We start from the raw sequence: 17,192 nt of genomic DNA on the forward strand, positions 1-17,192 counted from the left end.
CTCAGAAGATAGATAATCTCCAATATTCAATCTCAAGGCTCACTAACCTGAACACAGTGCAAGAGAAGGGTAGATTTCCTTCTCAACCTCACCAAAACCCCAAGGGTATCCATGAAGTGGAAACTCATGAGGGAGAGTCCTCACAGGTGAGAGATGTCAAAGTCTTGATCACTCTAAGGAGTGGTAAAAAGGTTGAGCTGCCAACACCCAACCCACATGTTGAAGAGGAGGAAGAAGAAGAGGCAAAGAAGAGGGAAGAAATCAAAGGAAAGAAGAAAGATATCAGTGAAGGGAAAGAGGACCATGATTCAACAGTGAATGCAAATCCGGAGAAAGTGCTTATCAAGGAAGAAATGTTGAAGAAACACACACTTCCACCTTTTCCTCAAGCTTTGCATGGGAAAAAGGGGATTAGAAATGCATCAGAAATTCTTGAAGTATTGAGACAAGTGAAAGTCAATATTCCATTACTGGATATGATTAAACAAGTTCCAACATATGCAAAATTCTTAAAGGACTTGTGTACTATCAAAAGAGGGTTGAATGTGAATAAGAAAGCCTTCTTGACTGAGCAAGTAAGTGCTATCATACAATGAAAGTCTCCTTTGAAGTACAAAGATCTGGGATGTCCTACCATTTCATTCATGATTGGGGGAAAGGTAGTGGAAAAAGCTTTTTTAGACTTGGGAGCAAGTGTGAATTTGCTACCATACTCTGTCTACAAGCAATTGGGACTTGGTGAATTAAAGCCAACATCAATCACTCTATCTCTAGTAGATAGATAAGTAAAAATTCCAAGGGGGATAATTGAAGATTTCTTAGTTCAAGTTGATAATTTCTACTATCTAGTAGACTTTGTTGTTCTTGATACGGACCTCATTGTCAAGGAAGCTAATTATGTTCCTATCATCCTTGGAAGCCTATTCCTTGCTACATCAAATGCAATTATAAATTGTAGGAATGGACTCATGCAACTCACGTTTGGCAACATGACATTAGAGCTCAATATCTTCTATATGTCTAAAAAACTAATCACTCCGGAAGAAGAAGAAGGTCCAGAAGAGGTGTGCATTATTGACACTCTAGTGGAGGAGCACTGTAATCAGAATATGCAAGACAAGTTGAATGAAAGTCTTGGGATCTTGAAGAAGGGTTGCCTGAACCCTCTGATATGCTTGCTACTCTACAAGGTTAGAGGAGGAGAGAAGAAATTCTACCTTTGTTTAATAAAGAGGAGGCACAAGAAGCTACTAAAGAAGAGACCCCAAAGTTCAATCTGAAGCCTCTCCCCACGGAGTTGAAATATACATACCTAGAAGAGAATAAACAATGCCCTGTTGTTATATCTTCATCTCTTACTACTCCTCAGGAGAAGTGTTGATTGCGTGCCTAGCTGGTGTGTACCTTGAGTTTGGTCCTTAGACAGGAGTAATCAACAAAATTTATAACCTATATCACCATGCACTAGGATAGCCTTAGCTAATGTAGCATAGTGGCTCTAGGATCGTTCACTGGGAAGGGTTTTCAACTTACAACTGATACCAATTCAAAGTTGAATTGATGGTTTTTCATTTCAAAGTTAGCTTCCAAAGAAAGCATAGACTTTAGTTGAAAAATGATTGATTTTAAGCTAACTAAAAAGAAAGTAATGGGAATTACTTATGAAGAAAAGCGTTCCTTGGAGTTTTAGGTTCACTGGGGTCAGGCTCCTCATGCAAAAACAGAGCTCCGGTCACTTGAATCTTTTCCTCGCATTAGAGAATTAACATATAGTTAAGTTAATTCTCTAACCGGTGTTGTGCAAATGTTTCCCTTTAATGGATTTCAGCACTAAATCCCTCTCATTGATGCAACTTGCAATGGCTCGTGCCTCTCACCTGGCATTTACCATTGAAGGTGATCATTAACCTTGGACTTCCCTTCTCAAGCTCGCAAGAGATAACTAATGGATGTCTCCTTAGAGTCCAAAAGCTTACCAAGTGTTGGCAATTCTAGAAAATCCTACCTTCAAGTCACCTCCCAAAAGCTCGCAAGAGGTAAACTAGTGCATCTCAATGGACAGAGATCGCTTTCCTTACCAAGTGTTGGCCTAGGTGAATTAAAGGCATTTTAAGTTAACTAAAAACATAGAAATCATTAACGGGTCACACTTTCTCTTCATTAACAACTGAAATAACAAAACTACCAATTCTTGCATTCGGGACCTTACCCGGCTACCTTAGCTCCAAGAGACAAAAAGTCTAGCCACTCATTCTCTAAGGAAACATCCTTAGAGCTTGTTTGGCTAGTAAGAAAAATAAATACAATCAAAACAAGAAGGTAAGGCAGAGCAAAGCTCTGTATTTTACTTCCTTTTAAAACTATACAAAAAGTTGTCTCTAAGAACAAGCTCTCGAGATATCTCCGTAATGAAAATTACAAACAATATATATGAGGTTATTCACCCTTTGTTCTTACTTAATAACTAAGGAATCCTATAATTGGTGGATTACAAGGAGAGAATGGTGATTTAGACATCAAATATCTGAAGCAAAAAATCTAAAAATGTCGGTCGCAAATATTTGGAAGCACTCAGGAGGATTTCACAGGTGTGTGCAAGATGGCTGCAAAATTTTGCAAGCTAAAGGTCACCATTTCGCAGCCTGCGAAATTGGCCTTTAGCTTGGTATGATGGGCTTCTAATGGCTCTAACTTCTTCATTTTAACTCTGAATTGCACACCGTTTGAAGTGTTGGATTGTTGACTTCCTGAGCTTCGAAACGACATATAGTATGCCTCAAATGGGCTCCAGTAATTGCTCCAAAAGTGTCCAAAAGTTGATATCCTCTTGAATTCTTCATGTTAGATTTCTCTCTTTGCTTTCTCTCCTTGCATTCATGATTTGCTTATGGCAAAGGACTATAAAGCTTCAAATCTTAGGTTCTTCATGTTTATGAGCTTCCAATTGCTCTGCCATGGATTCCATAGAACTCTCCTCAATCTTGGATTGCCTTGATGATCAAATTACTATAAAAAACACCAAAACTTACACAATTTGATTAGAAATGATTGCAAATGTACTTAATATGCTAATTGAGTTAAAAGGTAATAACTACTACTCAAAAGTGTTTAAAAGAGTTAATTACAAGCTATCAAATAGAATTTTTGAGTAGTAATCAAGTGTCTACTTGAAGTTCTCAAGAGGTGTAAGAAAGCAATAGGATGGCAAATATCTGACTTGAAAGGCATCAGTCCTTTGGTTTGTACACATCATATATACATGGAGGAAGAAGCTAAACCAATTCACCAACCTCAAAGAAGATTGAATCCTCATTTGCAAGAGGTGGTGTGAACGGAGGTTCTGAAGCTACTTCAAGCAGGTATTATCTATCCCATATTTGATAGCCCTTGGGTGAGTTGATTCGACTCATGGTAGCTTAGCTTTAAAGGCGTATCAACAAAATTTATACCTTAGATACTATTACTAAAGTAGCCAAGCTACTATAGCATAGTGGTTCCAGGATCATTCACTGGGAAGGGTTTTCGCAAACACAAGTGATATTCAAATTAGGAAAATAGGTGATTTTCTTATGGATGTTATCTTTAAAAGAAGATGTAAATGTTTTAGAAAAATTTAAACTAATTTAAGCTAACATTAAAGACTAAAATAAAAGGGTGTAAAAACAAGTTTCTCAAAGATAGGATAGCTATGCTCTGGCTCTTATGCAAATTGGAAATCTCAGGATAGGCTCCTTGCGTTGGAGTTGCAACTATGGTGATGCTTGCTTCCCGAACCGGTATGGATTTAGCAAATCAAGTTTTAATCCTTTAAAATGGCAAAACAGATGGTAGTGAATTTCATCAATGGTTATTCACCTTAGACTTCCTTTGAATGGCTCGTAAGAGATAACTAATAGTCTAAAACTAAAAGCTTACCAAATATTAGCAACTCAAAGTCATTCCAAGTGATAAACTCACCTTTCAATGGCCATTGAAATTGGTTCTAACGGATTAATGCAAAACTTGGAATTGAAAACCTCACCTTCCAATAGCTTGTAGGAGATAACTAATGGATAGAAATCCAAAAGCTTATCAAGTATTGGCCGTTGGAAGTTGTCCAAAGGAAATAAAAACCAAACTTTGCATTAATGAACCATTAATGAAAAACGACTACCTTACCTTCCGGGTGCAAGAAATTTCCATGGGAATGCATCCAAGCCATCACATAACATCCATACTTTGAGAAACTTAAAAGGTTTTAGCCTCTCATCCTTGGGGATTTCATCCACCAAGGATGTTTGGCTACTAAGAAAATAGAAATGGGGAAGAACCGGAGAAGAGAGAAAAAAGAGCTTTATATATTTCTATATCTATATTACATATCTGTTTCAATGGATGCAAGGGAGTATATATAGAGAAGTTTTTCCAACCTTCCTAGCTAAGAAATCTTGTGATTGGTGGATTACAAGGACAAGAATGGAAATTTATACAAAAATATCCAAAAGAAAAGATCTCGTGTGGAGTCGGCAGAAACAGGGGAAAATTCGCACCACGCAAGGGGTGTGCGAAATTTTCGCACACCTGAAGGGGGTGTGCGAGTTTCGCACACCATTCGCACACCATTCGCACAGCTAAGGGGGTGTGCGAATTTCACACACCATTTGCACACCTGGAGCAGTTGTCTTCCAAAGGTCATATCTTCCTCGTTTCAGCTCCAAATCGTACACAGTTTGAAGCGTTAGATTTTTGACTTCCTGAGCTTTGAAATGGTATATAGAATGTAGAAAATGGACTTCGAGAAGTACTCCAAAAGTGCAATAGAAGACTGCAGCTGCTGTCCTCTGTTTTCCTCTTTGCTTCCCTTTGCTTCTCTTTGCTTCTCTCCTTTTGTTGGCTTGCTTTGGTGTAGCTAAAAGCTTGCTTTAACTTGTCCAAGTAGCTCCTTCATCATTTGGCATGCTTGAATTGATTCATAAGCTGATATAAACATGTAAACTTGCCACAAAATGGTTAAAACCAATTACTAAGGACCTTAATGAATTAATTGGGTTAAATGAATATGATTACTACTCAAAGGTGCTTAAAACCATTATAATTAGGTCTACAAAATAGCACTTTTTGGTAGTAATCATGAGTCCTACCCTAGTGGTACCAAAGAAGTCAGGGATTACTGTGGTTCAAAATGAAAAGGGAGAAGAAATTGCTACACGCCTCACTTCAGGTTGGAGGGTGTGTATTGATTATAGAAAATTGAATGCTGTGACGAGGAATGATCATTTTCCACTGCCATTTATTGATCAATTGTTGGAGAGAGTCTCTGTTCATTCTTTCTATTGTTTCTTGGATGGTTACTCCAGGTATTTTCAAATTGAAATTGATGTTGAAGATCAAGAAAATACCACTTTCACATGTCCATTTGGAACATATGCCTATAGAAGAATGCCTTTTGGTTTATTGATTCGTTCCCAATTGGTGTCTCAACTGATTCATGTCTTCTCAATGGTCCCTGACAGTGGTGCCATTTGATACGTGTCCAGCTGGTGTCCCTTGATTGTGGTCCCCAGAAGGGAGTAATCAACAAAATTTATAACCTATTACACCATGTACTAGGATAGCCTTAGCTAGCATAGCATAGTGGCTCTAGGGTCGTTCATTGGGATGGGTTTTCACTTCACAATTGCTATTAATTCAAAGATGAATTGGCCTTTTCATTTCAAGGCTAGCTTTAAAAGAAAACATAAAGATGTTTGAAAAAGGATTGGTTTTAAGCTAACCAAAAATAGTAGTAACTAATTTTAATTACAAAGAAAAGTGTTTCTTGGAGTTTAGATCACTAGGCTCAGGTTCTTCATACGAAAAGGAGAGTTCCGGTCACTTGTTTCTTTTCCTCACATTGGGGATTTAACATATAGTTATTTCCCAAATCGGTGTGGTACAGATGCTTCCCCTTAATGGGTTCAAACACTAATTCCCTCTCACTGATGCACCTTGCAATGGCTCATGCCTCTCACCTAGCATTTGCCATTCAAGGTGATCTTTAACCTTGGATTACCCGTCAAAAGCTCGCAAGAGATAACTAATAGATGTCTCCTTAGAGTCCAAAAGCTTACCAAGTGTTGGCTATTCTAGAAAATCCTACCTTTAAACCACCTCCCAAAGGCTCGCAAGGGATAAACTACTGCATCTCAATGGACGGAGATCACTTGCCTTACCAAGTGTTGGCCCAGGTGATTTAAAGGCGTTTTAAGTTAACTAAAAAGATAAAAACCATTAACGGGTTACACTTTCTCTTCATTAAAAACTAAAACAACAAAACTTCCAATTTATGCATGAGGAAACTTACCCGGCTTTCTTCACTCTAAGAGACGAAGAGCCTAGCCTCTCATCTTCTGAGGAAAAATCCTTAGAGTTTGATTGGCTAGAAAGAAAAAGAACGAGAAAACAAAAATATGAAGGAAAAACAGAGCAAGTGCTCTGTAAAAATATATTTCTTCCTCTCGTCGGATTACATGATGATTGTCTCTGAGAACAAGCTCCCGACTCCTTTCCAAAAACTATACAAAGCGTTTGTGCACAAGCCTTGTCTTCCGTCCCTTTTTCCTATGAGAAAACTTACAACCTTTTAAATATGGGTTTATTTACCCTTTGTTCTTACTTAAAGACTAAGGAATCCTATGATAGGTGAGTTACAAGGAGACTTTGGGGATTTATACATCAAATATCTAAAGCAAAAAAATCTCAAAATGTCGGTTGCACATATCGGGAAGCCTCAGGAGAACACCGCGGTACTGTGCAAAATGGCTGCGAAATTTTCACAGCAAAAGGACAACATTTTTGCAGCCAAAGGCTGATTTTGCAACCGTGCAACATTTTGCCTTCAACTTGAAGTGATCGACTTCCAATGGCTGTAACTCCCTCATTTCAACTCCGAATCGTGCAACGTTTGAAGCATTGGATTGTTAACTTCCTGAGCTTAAAAAAAAAAAAACTCTTTGGGTAAGTGCTATCAGAGGATCCGAACATGTCTGACCGGGGAAGTTGAAACGCCCTCCTCTCCCATCAAGTGTCAGGTGCCGGATGTGAAATATTCGGAGAAGGTGGAACGTCGGCCAAACGGAATTCCGGATGTGAGATATCCGGAGAAGGTGGAACGTCGGCCGGATAGAATTCTTCCCCAGGTGGAATGAGCTATGTTGTGCGTCGCAAGGGGGACCATCTGCGTGTGCAAGGGAGAGAGAGCCATGTGGCATTTTTTAGGGAGGATCCCATACTCCTTGCATTCCGGATTTGCTTATGGCAAAGGACTTCAAAGCTTCGGTTCTTCATGTTTCTGAGCTTTTCATTGCTTTGTCATGGATTCCAAAGAACTTTCCTCAATCTCGGATCGCTTTGGTGATAAAAAAGCTATCAAAACACCAAAACTTAACACAATTTGATTAGAATTGATTACAAGGGTCCTTAACGTGTTAATTGGGTTAAAAGGTGATAACTACTACTCAAAAGTGTTTAAAAGAGTTAATTACAAGCTATCAAATAAGACTTTTTGAGTAGTAATCATTTATGCAATGCACTTGCAACATTCCAATGATGTATGCTAAGTATCTTCAGTGATATGGTGGAGCGAATTATGGAGGTTTTCATGGATGACATCACCATATATGGAAGTACATTTGAATAATGCTTAGTCAACTTGGAAGCGGTTCTAAACAGATGCATTGAAAAGGACTTGGTGCTCAACTGGGAGAAATGTTATTTTATGGTACAACAAGGAATTGTCCTTGGCCATATCATCTCTGAGAAAGGCATTGAAGTTGATAAAGCAAAGGTGAAACTTATTGTTAAATTGCCATCCCCAACAACTGTAAAAGGAGTAAGGCAATTCCTTGGCCATGCAAGGTTCTACAGAAGGTTTATAAAAGATTTCTCTAAGCTTTCAAAGCCTCTTTGTGAACTTTTGGCTAAGGATGCCAAGTTTGTATAGGATGAGAGATGTCAAAAGAGTTTTGATCAATTGAAGCAATTCTTGACAACTGCTCTAATAGTGAGGGCTCCCAACTGGCAACTACCCTTTGAAGTAATGTGTGATGCCAGTGACTTTGCTATAGGAGCTGTGCTTGGCCAAAGAGAAGATGGAAAGCCTTATGTGATCTACTATGAAAGCAAGACATTGAACGAAGCTCAAAGGAACTACACAACTACAGAGAAAGAATTGTTAGTTGTGGTGTTTGCCTTAGACAAGTTTCGTGCTTATCTAGTAGGGTCTTTCATCATTGTTATCATTGACCATTCAACCTTGAAGTATTTATTGACAAAGCAACATGCAAAAGCAAGGTTGATTAGATGGATTCTTTTACTACAAGAGTTCGATCTCCAAATTAGAGATAAGAAAAGAGTGGAGAATGTGGTAGCTGACCACCTTTCAAGGTTGGCTATAGCACACAATTCCCATGTCTTACCTATTAATGATGACTTTCCTGAGGAATCACTTATGTTGCTAGAAAAAACTCCTTGGTATGCTCATATTGCTAACTATCTAGCACCTGGTGAAGTTCAAAGTGAGTGGAAAACACAAGACAGGAAGCACTTATTTGCAAAGATTCATGCTTATTATTGGGAAGAGTCTTTTCTTTTCAAGTATTGTGCAGACCAAATAATAAGGAAGTGTGTCCTTGAAGAAGAGCAACAAGGAATCCTCAACCATTGCCATGAGAGCGAATGTGGAGGCCACTTTGCCTCTCAGAAAACAGCTATGAAGGTGTTGCAATCAGGGTTTAGTTGGCCATCACTTTTCAAAGATGCCCACACCATGTGTAGGAGCTGTGATAGATGCCAAAGACTTGGGAACCTTACAAGAAGAAATCAAATGCCCATGAACCCCATTCTAATAGTTGATCTCTTTGATGTTTGGGGCATTGACTTCATGAGACCTTTCCCAATGTCTTTTGGTAACTCTTATATCTTGGTAGGGGTGGACTATGTTTTTAAATGGGTCGAGGCAATCCCCTATAAACACAATGATCATAGGGTGGTTCTCAAGTTTCTCAAGGAGAACATCTTCTCAAGATTTGGGGTGCCCAAGGCCATAATCAGTGATGGAGGTACTCATTTTTGCAATAGACCTTTTAAAACCCTATTAACCAAGTATGGAGTGAAGCATAAGGTGGCCACACCTTATCACCCTCACACTTCCGGGCAAGTTGAGCTAGCAAATAGGGAAATCAAGAACATATTGATGAAGGTTGTCAACACAAGTAGAAGAGATTGGTCTATTAAGCTCCATGATTCACTATGGGCATATAGAACAACTTACAAGACTATTCTTGGCATGTCTCCCTATTGCCTAGTCTATGGCAAAGCATGCCATCTCCCTGTGGAAGTTGAATATAAGGCTTGGTGGGCAATCAAGAATTTAAACATGGACTTGATCAGAGCCGGGGCAAAGAGGTGCTTAGACCTTAATGAGATGGAAGAATTAAGAAATGATGCTTACATCAATTCCAACGTTGCAAAACAAAGGATGAAGAGGTGGCATGATCAATTAATCTCCAGCAAAGAATTCCGGAAATGACAAAGAGTCTTACTCTATGACTCAAGGCTCCGTATCTTTCCTAGGAAGCTGAAGTGCATCTCAATGGAGTGGTGGAATTATTCACCAAGTGCATCTCAATGGAGTGGTGGAATTACTGAATTCCAACAGCATCGACACTTTTAAAGTCAATGGGCATCGTCTCAAGCCATTCATTGAGCCATTCAAGTAAGAAAATGAGGAAATCAACCTCCCTGAGCCACAGAAAGCCTAATCAGAAAAGGGTTAGATGGACTTGGTCTCACCAAAGTCCACAATTTTTGTTCAATTTTGTTAATTTAAAAGCTTTTGTAATTGTTTTGATATTAATTTTGGTCTTAAGTTGTGTTATTTATATGTAACTTAGATTTTTTTAATGATCTAATTTAGGAGGAATTGTAAAGAAAGTGAAGGAAGGTCTCTGAGAGTCAAAAGAAGCTCAAGAGCAAGAGAAAATTCATGGTCTGCGAAAATTCGCAGCCCAAAAGAGGCCCCTGCGAAAATGGTCATTGGCTGCGAAATAATTTCACAACCCCAAGAAGCCCGCTGTGAAATCAAGGCTTGGCTGCGAAAAGGGCCCTTTGTTGCGAAATCATTTTGCAGCCCCATAGCCACCCTCTGTGAAAAATTTCGTAGCTGCAAAACACCCCATTGGCACACGAGTGCCATTTCGCAGCCCCCCCTTCATTCACAGCTGCGAAATGCTCTGCGAAATCCCCAAAGCCTTAAAAATTCCAATTTCGCAACCATAACCCCATTTCGCAACTGGTTTTGTAGCTGCGAAACCACCCCTTGGCACACGAGTGCCATTTCACAGCCCCCCATTTCATTTCGCAGTTGCGAAATGGCTTGTGAAAATGCCTCTCCCCTGCGAAAACTCCAACCGTCCCTTGGCATCCATTTTTAAACGTTATAAATTCCAAATTTCATTTTTAAACCGGTCATTTGAACTTCCCTTTGGTGCGAAAAAGGAGCCAAGCCAGAGCACCCTTCCTTCTGACCCCCATCTAAGCCCAAGCCGCCCCCGCACCTCCGGCTACCTTCTCTGAGATAGCCATGGCAAAAACCCGAGGAGCTAAGTATTTGTCTCCTTCAAGCCGCCTTAGAGCCCCAAGAGAGACCCCTGTTCAAGGCTTCATACCCGAGCCTCCATAGCCACTGGTCGTCCCACCTCCATTTGAGGACGCACCTTTGAGTTCTCCTACGAGGCGATACGAGACGAGGACGCCACCCACCACACACGGGGTAAGCTCTTCTCATGCCAAAAAGTTAGGTAGCCATCCCCTTAAGAAGAAAGCAAGGGTATCAACACCACTTGAGCCATTAGAGTCGTCATCAGAGCAGTTATTAGAGCCTCAGCCGACTTTGCCACCTGCCACAGAGTCTCAGATTCCCTCAAGCATGACTCCTGAGGTGGTTATCAGACGTCCCATGGTCACTCAACCACCCATTGAGGGTAATTTGGATTGCAGGGCTAGGCCATTCCACTCCGAGCTTTGCTTTGACAGAGCTACCTTCACGCTTCAGCCAGAGCTCAGAGATTCCTTCCATCTACTACAGAGATACCATATGGAGCACTTGATGACTCCCAGGGATTTTTTCTATCCCCGTGTAGCATTGGACTTTTATCAGTCTATGACAACACACCAGGTTTGGGATCCTACTATCATCCACTTCACCATAGATGGATGTCATGGTATTCTGGGAGCCAGACACATAGCAGAGGCCCTGCGCATTCCCTACGAGCCAGCCCGTCCAGAGGATTATCGAGTCTGGACTCATCTTTCCCAGAGCGACATAGTTCATATTATGTCCAAAGGGGCATCCACACGCCCCTATCTGTTGAGGAAGGAGCTCCCTCCCAGCATGTTCTTTATAGATGCACTCCTATGCCATAACATCTATCCGTTTCAGCATATGGTGCAGAGGAGAGAAGTTTTGCTAGAGGCATTGTTCAGGATATCTGAGGGATTCTTCTTTGGCCCTCATCATCTCATTATGGTCGTTCTTCTGTACTTTGAAGAGAAGGTCCATAGAAAGAAGCTGCTCAGAGCGGATGCTATTCCACTTCTCTTCCCCAGATTGCTATGTCAGATTCTAGAGCACTTGGGATATCCATCTGAGCCTCTGCTTGAGCGTAGACGCATATACCGAGAGATATTCACTCTCGACAAATGGACGAGTATGATGATTCATGCCTAATTGGTGTCTCAGCTGATTCGTGTCCAGCTGGTGCTCCTTGATTGAGGGAGTAATCAACAAAATTTATAACCTATTACACCATATACTAGGGTAGCAAAGACAAAGCTACTATAGCATAGTGGCTCTAGGATCGTTCACTGGGATGGGTTTTCACTTCACAAATGATATTATTTCAAAGATGAATTGGTGCCTTTTCATTTCAAGGTTAGCTTTAAAAGAAAACATAAAGACGTTTGAATAAAAAAGGTTTGGTTTTAAACTAACCAAAAATAGTAACTGATTTTACTTACAAAGAAAAGTGTTTCTTGGAGTTTCAGATCACTAGGCTCAGATTCCTCATACAAAAAGGGAGTTCCGGTCACTTGTTTCTTTTCCTCGCATTAGAGAATTAACATATAGTTCCTTCTCCAACCAGTGTTGTACAGATGCTTCCCATTAATGGGTTCAAACACTAAATCCCTCTCACTGATGCACCTTGCAATGGCTCATACCTCTCACCTAGCACTTGCCATTCAAGGTGATCTTTAACCTTAGATTACCCGTCAAAAGCTCGCAAGAGATAACTAATGGATGTCTCCTTGGAGTCCAAAAGCTTACCAAGTGTTGGCTATTCTAGAAAATCCTACCTTCAAGTCACCTCCCAGGGGCTCGCAAGGGGTAAACTAGTGAATCTCCATGGACGGAGATCACTTGCCTTACCAAGTGTTGGCCCAGGTGATTTAAAGACATTTTAAGTTAACTAAAAAGATAAAAACCATTAACGGGTCACTCTTTCTCTTCATTAAAAACTAAAACAACAAAACTTCTAATTGATGCATGAGGGAACTTACCCGGCTTTCTTCACTCCAAGAGACGAAGAGCCTAGCCTCTCATCCTCTGAGGAAAAATCCTCAGAGTTTGATTGGCTAGAAAGAAAAAGAACGAGAAAACAAAAATATATATGAAAAGCAGAGCAAGTGCTCTGTATTTTACTTCCTTGCAAATTTGTACAAAGGATGCGTCGTAACCACCCCTCAAGAACAAGCTCCCGAGAGATATATATAAAGAAAATTACAAAACAAAATATCTGAGGTTATTCACCCCTTTTCCAAACTTAATAACTAAGGAATCCTATAATTGGTGGGTTACAAGGAGAGTTTGGGGATTTAAACAACAAAAATCTAAAGAAAAATATCTCAGAGTGTCGGTTACAAATATCGGGAAGCACTAAGGACCATTTCGCAGGTGAAAACGAGGTCTGCGAGATTTCGCAGATGTACAAAAAGGGTTACGAAATCACTTCGCAGCAAAAGGCTAATTCCGCAGCGCTGCGAAGTTGGCTTTCATCTTGCGGTGTTTGGCTTCCATCGCGTCGTGAAACTTCAGAGGAACTCCACAACACTGTGCAAAAAGGCTGCGAAATCATTTCGCAACAAAAGGGTGATTTCGCAATGCTGTGCAAAATTCTTCCTTCAGCTTGGAGTGATCGGATTCCAATGGCTGTAACTCCTTCATTTCAACTCCGAATTGCACACCGTTTGAAGCGTTGGATTCTTTACTTCCTGAGCTTTGAAATGGTATATAGCATGTAGAAAATGGACTCCGGGAAGTGCTCTAAAAGTGGCTGACATGACTGTCATCAAGAATGCTTCATGGCAGATTTCTCTTTGCTTCCCCTCCTTGCATTCCGGATTTGCTTATGGAAAAGGACTTCAAAGCTTTGGATCTTCATGCTTCTGAGCTTTCCATTGCTTTGCCATGGATTCCAAATAACTCTCCTCAATCTCATATTGCTTTAGTGATCAAAAAGCTATCAAAACACCAAAACTTAACACAATTTGATTAGAATTGATTGCAAGGGTCCTTAACATGTTAATTGGGTTAAAAGGCAATAACTACTACTCAAAAGTGTTTAAAAGAGTTAATTACAAGCTATGAAATAACACTTTTTGAGTAGTAATCATATGACAGCCTACAATGCAAAGCCAGGAGCCCTAGCTCGACCAGAGCATCCAGAGATTCCACATCCAGAGTAGCCAGAGGAGCCACAGCCAGTTGAGATACCAGTTGACATGAGAGCACTTGCCCCTGCAGTGCCCTCTACAGAGCTTATACTTGAGGTTGCACCCTCTGCTCCTCCTGCTACATCAAAGACTCCTCCTCCATCTAAGCCTAGGATCACCATATCCATTTCCGAGTACAGAGGCCTATGTCACACCTTATAGACATTGACCACTTCTCAAAGCATCCTGACTCAGCAGATGACAGCTCTTCGTGCCCATTAGGAGTAGATTATCACCACCCAGACCCAACATACTACCATTCTTAGGCAGATACAACATCATCTGGGTATTCTATCGACTCTTGAGCATGTCATTCCTATCCTATCAGAGGCCCCTTCTTTCACAAAGCCGACTACAGGAGAGACAGAGGCATCCATCCCAAGCATTCCGACCTCGACAGCCAAGCCATCATCTTCACATGATCCTCCCACCATTATCTGATCATTTGCATAGTTTTCTTTCTGTATTTCCTAACTATAGTAAAACTTGTAATCCCATGCTTTTGATGTTTTATATATTGGGATTGGTTGTATTACTTGTTTTACTTTATAGTGTACTTTCATGAAGTAATAAAAATCTATCAATTTTTTAGTACCCTTCGCATTATTTTATTTTAATTCATCTACTCATATCTTTTATTGCTTTTGAAACATGTGGTTTCTCCTATTCTACTTGAACTTCATATCACTCAGGAGGTACCACTTTCTCCCTGTAATTTCAATCGCTCATGCCACATTAAGGACAATGTTCAGCTTGGTTGGGGGGAGAGTTGAGAAAGGAAGTTTTGTTATTAATGCTAAGTTATTTTGATAATTTAGTTGCTTTTTGCTTAATTTTAAAACTTTTTAAGTTTTTATTCTACTCTCCATGGTTATTAAGGAAAAATTCTCAAATTAAAATGAGAGAAATCGATTTTTTGTTTTTTTTACTTGACTTAGAGTTTGTATTATGCTTACTAAAGTTGATGAATTGTTGAAACTTCTATTGAATTCAACCTTATTTCTTCCACTTTAAGCTATTCACACACTGTGCACAATAGGTTCCGAGTATAAGATGAAAAACTATTTCCCTCTTGACTTAGGAAAATTTTAGACTTGGTAACTTTGACCTCATTTAATAGTGTTGGAACACCTTATAAAAGGCCAATGAGCCTTTGAAAAAGAAAAAAAAAAATAAAAATGTTTGCTTGCCTTGAAACCCGAGCAAGGTCTGAGGAGTATATGGTGAAAATCTTTAAAACCTGGTGCCCTAAGCCTTAATTGGTTGGGAGTCACCGACCTCAATGCTCATTACAAGGGTGAATAGGTGGAGTTTAACATACTGTACATGCTTGGGTATTGAAAATTCATTCTCAAAAGTCCGGGGTAAAATCCGAGGAGTTAGTGGTTGAAAGATCCTTAAAGCTTGATGCCCTAAACCTTAATTGGTTGGGAGTCATCGATGGACCCCCGTGACATGGACAATTTAGAAAAGAATACCTTTAAGCCTTGTACTCCTACAATGAAAAAAATTATGAAACAAAAGGGTGCGTTCTTAGCCTATTGAATTTGGTCAGTTTTCTAAGTGTTGAAAAAGAACTAGTTTGGGGGGAGAGATTAGTTCAGCATACTATATTTGGAAACTATCAAGTAACACTTAGATTTTTGTGGAAGAGTAAGGTTTGGTCCTTTGGAAGTGGAAAAGATTTTAAAGCTTCAATTTGCATAATGCCTTCTCTTTATCAATTGTGATTAGGCAAAGTATTTGATAACTCTTGCTGAAATTTGAGTTGTATATCTTTAATGTTCCATGTGAGAGTTTGATCATCATGCCACTTAAATTTTTTTGAAGTGATCAACATGATTTTGTAGAGTATATTACTGTTTATTTTACTTTTTCTCTCCTTCATTGCTAAGGGACTAGCAATGTATCGGTTGGGAGGAGTGATTACTACTCAAAAAGTGTTAGTTTGTAGCTTGTAATTAACTCTTTTAAACACTTTTGAGTAGTAGTTATTACCTTTTAACTCAATTAGCATATTAAGGACCTTTGCAATCGTTTCTAATCAAATTGTGTTAAGTTGGTGTTTTTTATAGTATTTTGATCACCAAAGCAATCCAAGATTGAGAAGAGTTCTATGGAATCCATGGAAAAACAATTAGAATCTCATTTATATGAGGAACCCAAGCCTTGAAGCTTATAGTCCTTTGCCAAACGCAAATCATGAATGCAAGGAGGGAAAACAAAAAGATCTAACATGAAGAATTCAAGAGGATAGCAACCGTTGGACACTTTTGGAGCACTTTCTAGAGTTCATTTCATGCATACTATATGTCGTTTCGAAGCTCAGGAAGTCAAAAATCCAACGCTTCAAACAGTGTATGAATCGGAGTTGAAATGAAGAAGTTATAGCCATTGGAAACCAATCACACCAAGCTGAAGGCCAATTTCGCAGGCTGCGAAATCAACCTTTGGCTGTGAAATGGAGACCTTTAGCTTGCGAAATTTTGCAGCCATCTTGCATGCCTGTGAAATCCTCCTGAGTGCTTCCAGATATTTGTAACTGACACTTTTAGATTTTTTTCTTGAGATATTTGTTATTTAAATCCCCATTTTCTCCTTGTAATCCACCAATCATAGGATTCCTTAGTTAATAAGTAAGAACAAAGGGTGAATAACCTCATATATATAGTTTGTAATTTTCATTACACAGATATATCTCGGGAACTTGTTCTCAAAGACAACTTTTTGTATAGTTTTGAAGGAAGTAAAATACAGAGCTTTACTCTGCCTTACCTACTCATTTTGATTGTATTTTTCTTACTAGCCAAACAAGCTCTGAGGATGTTTCCTCAGAGAATGAGTGGCTAGGATTTTTGTCTCTTAGAGATAAGGTAACTGGGTAAGGTGCAGAGTGCAAGAATTAGTAGTTTTGTTGTTTCAGCTATCAATGAAGAGAAAGTGTGGCCCGTTAATGGTTTCTATGTTTTTAGTTAACTTAAAATGCCTTTAATTCACCTAGGCTAACACTTGGTAAGGCAAGTGATCTCCGTCCATTGAGATGCACTAGTTTACGTCTTGCGAGCCTTTGGGAGGTGACTTGAAGGTAGGATTTTCTAGAATTGCCAACACTTGGTAAGATTTTGGACTCTAAGTATACATCCATTAGTTATCTCTTGTGAGCTTTTGAAGGGAAATCCAAGGTTAAGGATCACTTTGAATGGCAAAATGCTAGGTGAGAGGCACGAGCCATTGCAAGATGCATCGGTGAGAGGGATTTAGTGTTTGAATCCAATAAAGGGAAGCATCTGTACAACACCAATTAGAGAATTAACTATATGTTAATTCTCTAATGCGAGGAAAAGATTTAAGTGACTGGAACTTTGTTTTTGTATGAGGAGCCTGACCCTAGTGATCCTAAAACT

The 17,192-nt window shown here is 39.5% G+C and overlaps 1 pseudogene; it reads left to right on the plus strand.

Annotated features, from left to right (window-relative positions):
* The first annotated feature begins 383 nt into the window (after nucleotides 1-383).
* LOC117920432 overlaps nucleotides 384-17,192 on the plus strand; it is a 149,890-nt pseudogene continuing 133,081 nt past the window's right edge.

The sequence above is a fragment of the Vitis riparia genome, chromosome 1, assembly GCF_004353265.1.
Source record: "Vitis riparia cultivar Riparia Gloire de Montpellier isolate 1030 chromosome 1, EGFV_Vit.rip_1.0, whole genome shotgun sequence".
NCBI classification, from domain to species: domain Eukaryota; kingdom Viridiplantae; phylum Streptophyta; class Magnoliopsida; order Vitales; family Vitaceae; genus Vitis; species Vitis riparia.